Raw genomic sequence first — 3,811 nt, forward strand, 5'->3', positions numbered from 1 at the left:
AAGATACAAGAAAATTAGAAATGCCCTCCTACAAAAGGTCCGTATTTCTCGACAGGCAGAATGCAGAGTGTTTGTCCCTAAGGGGGAAAATGTACTTATTAAATCAGAACACCTTTTAAAAAGACTTGGATCATAGTTATATTCGGAGAAGGCTTGGTTTTCCTCCCGCCTTTCTCCTCTGTCACCTTTTGTGATATGACTCAAAGCCAGCAAGGAGGTGGACACGCTAGCATAACTCAGACATGGCTGAGATGACAGCCTACGGCAGAGTCATATACAACAGGAGGCAGGGCTTTGGCCTGGGGGTGTTAAAAGGTAACGAAAGGATTTAGGGACCATAGGGGAAGGAAAGGAAGCGTTCCTGGGAACGTTCTGTTCTCATTGCAAAGTGGTGGCTCTTCCTGCTCCAGAAGGTCCATTAGCTAAGGGCAGGGGCCTCAAAAGAGCTTAGAGAAGAGCTGGTAAGGGAAGGGAAGGTCACCCCAAATCTCCAGTGCCCTTCAGCTCTGTATGGCTCAGAATAAAATGCTTGAAAATAAAATAGAGAGCTGGGGCTTCCCTGGTGGCGCAGTGGTTGAGAGTCCGCCTGCCGATGCAGGGGACACGGGCTCGTGCCCCGGTCCGGGAAGATCCCACATGCCGCGGAGCGGCTGGGCCCGTGAGCCATGGCCACTGAGCCTGAGTGTCCAGAGCCTGTGCTCTGCCAACGGGAGGGGCCACAACAGTGAGAGGCCCACGTACTGCAAAAAAAAAAAAAAAAAAAAAAAAAAAAAAAGAGAGCTGATTGAATATTGTCTGGTTGTCCCATGATGGACTGCACTGGGTTATAGAGAATTTGTGGGGTACTGAACCACATAGATATGTAGGGTATAGTGTCGGGTTATATTTTGTAGGACTTTCCTTGATCATTTTAATCCAATGATTCTTGCCTCTGATCTCTTAAAACACATACTTTTCATTGCTAGTAGTACCATATGACAACTCTTTTGCAATTATCTTGACAGTTGTTTATTGTTAGTATGTTGTTGGCTACCGTTTAACTTTTTATGATGGGTATTATGATATAGGAACTACTTAGGCTTTTAGAGCAAGACAAACCTGTGACATAGGGCTGGCAATTTACCTCCTCTGAACGTCAATGGGTCAGGCACATCTCGGGGATGTGATGAGGTTTCGATGAGATAGTCTAAAGTAGTTCTTACTCCCTGTGTGCCTGACACACAGTAGGCCCTTCAGACATGTATTGCATTTATATCCATCTTTTCCCTCATCATTATGCCTTTTCTTCCCAGCTGGTTGGAAAGCAGCCGATTTTGTACTTTTCAGTATATTCTACAGCAGTCTAGCACAGTGCCTTACAGAGTTTAGGTGATTAATAGTTACTTATTAATTCGGTTTGAGAATATGATGGAAAAGTAAAGGATAAAATAAGAAGCCTCAATTGCTTGTATTTTAAGAGATTTGTTAGAATTTTTTTCTTAAAGGTAGTTTTCTACAATTATTAAACTTTAATATGATAACTTTGAAGAGTAAAATAGAATCACTCATGTTCGTATCTAAAGAGTTACGATCACCCATCAGAAACAGGTTCCTATAAAATTTACTTACAGAAAACATTAGAGAAATCAAAGGAATACAGATATATGTCTTTTAAGAAGGAAACCCTGCTCTATGTGATACCATGGATGAACCTGGAGAACATCATGTTAAATAAAATAAACCAGTTACAGAAGAATAAATATGGCATGGTTCTACTTAATGAGGTCTCTAAAATAGTCAAACTCACAGAAACAGAGAGTAGAATGGTGGTTGCCAGGGGCCGGGGGGTAGGGAAAATGGGAAGTTTCTGTTCAAGGCGTACAAAGTTTCAATTATGTAGATGATTAAGTTCAAGAGATCTGCTGTATAATATTAGATCTGTAGTTAACAGTATTGTGCAGTTAAAAATGTGTTAAGTGTAGGTCTCATGTTAATTGTTCTTACCCACAAAAAAAGAAAAGAATATTTGTTACTTAGATTTATTTTTGCCTTATTTGAGATTTCAGAGCAAAGTTATGAGCACATCTGTCTCTTACTCATTAATCTCATATTTGCAAGAGTTTAGGGGATATTCGGCAGGAAAAGGCAAAAGCTACCTTGTGTTAATAATCTCACTGGCTGCCATTTCTTGAATTAACTTTATACCAGGTACTCATTTAATCTCACAGCAGTGCCAGAAGGACAGGGACACTTGTATGTTCGAACAGGACCCTAAACTGAATATTTCCAAAATAAAACTCATTTTCCTGATGCACTCAGCACCGTATCAATCTCTGCTGTCAGATGAGGCAGCTCAGAACGACAAAGGATGTGTCACTTGCCAAGTTCCCACTAGCTGGTTACGGGGGGTTGAAAATATACGTTCCACTAAGTCATGTGCAAAGTGAGCTGTCTCTGGAGTACTAGAGTTTACCTGAGACATATTTAGGTTTAAAAAAATGCTTTGGGTCCTCTACTGAAAGTAAATACCAGAATAAACCTGTAAAAGAACATAAACTGAGTAAAGAATGATTGACACCACAATGTGAGATTATGGTGTTTCTCACACCCCACCCTCCTGCTGAGAACAAAAATATAAATTTTATATAGTATTCCATTGTGAGTGAAGCATTTGCAAAACTTATCAGGATGGGGAAATAATAAATCATTAGCTTGCTCTAAAGTCTGTGTTATTTTCTGAAGAGATATCAGTATGTGCAGGAAGGTTACAGCTGGGCAGGTTTCCAGCAAACAGCCCCTAGAATGACAGCAGGTAACACTGAAATGCTACCACTGGAGCCCGGAACTTGGACTTGAGGGGGAGAGATGAAAAGACAGGTAATTTGGAATTCTAAATGGAAAGAAAGGCACAGACAGCCCTATTTGGTCAGAAATAATGGAAAGAAGAGAAGAAAAGTCTCCTGTGAACAGAAGAAAATAAGCACCCTCACCGAATGGGAAAGCTTGGAAAACTTCTCCAGTCGGTAGTCTTTTGAAAGAACAAAAATCAGAAAATCATAAGACAAAATGGTGCAGGGTCTCAACCATCTTCCTTGTGATTTTCACCTTGCTTTTGTGATGCGTTTATTGATACAAAAAAATCAACGCCACCTAGACATCTTTTATGCTTCTTAACTAACTGGGTTTATTTAGGTCAGTTTTTTGACTCTCTAGGCACCATGCTCTCAGATGTGCAGAACTGAAAAGATGCGGCGTTGAAAATTCACTTTGCAGTGTTACTGTGTAATGGGAGATGTTTGGGCAAAATCTCAGAGAATGCCAGTTCTGGTACCACCTAACATACAAACAAAAAGAGGAGCCTGTAATTCCCGGGCCCTTTGTGTCTGTCGAAGCTTTAACGCTCGTCCTCTTCCCCATTTACGAGTTTCCTTATCTTCTGTTATGGGCTGAATTGTGTCCCTTCAAATTTCATATGTGGAATTCCTAAGCCCCCAGGTATTGCAGACTATGACTGTATTTGGAAACAGGGCCTTTAAATACATTATGAAGTTTAAAATAAGGTCTTATGGGTGGGACCTAATCCAATATGACTGGGGCCCTTATAAGAAGAGGAGATTAGGACATAGACATGTACAGAGGGGTGAGGACACCCCATGTGAGGACACAGGAAGAAGACAGCCATCTGCAGGCCAAGGAGAGAGGCCCCAGGAGAAACTGACACCTCGATCCTGAACTTCCAGCCTCCAAAACTGTGGGAAAAATTTATGTCATTTAAACCACCCAAACTAATATGCCTTCTAAGTGCAGGTAACTATCACCCCCCCCCCCCCCC

The sequence above is a fragment of the Lipotes vexillifer genome, unplaced genomic scaffold (genome assembly GCF_000442215.2).
Source record: "Lipotes vexillifer unplaced genomic scaffold, Lipotes_vexillifer_v1.1 scaffold429, whole genome shotgun sequence".
Lineage (NCBI taxonomy): Eukaryota > Metazoa > Chordata > Mammalia > Artiodactyla > Lipotidae > Lipotes > Lipotes vexillifer.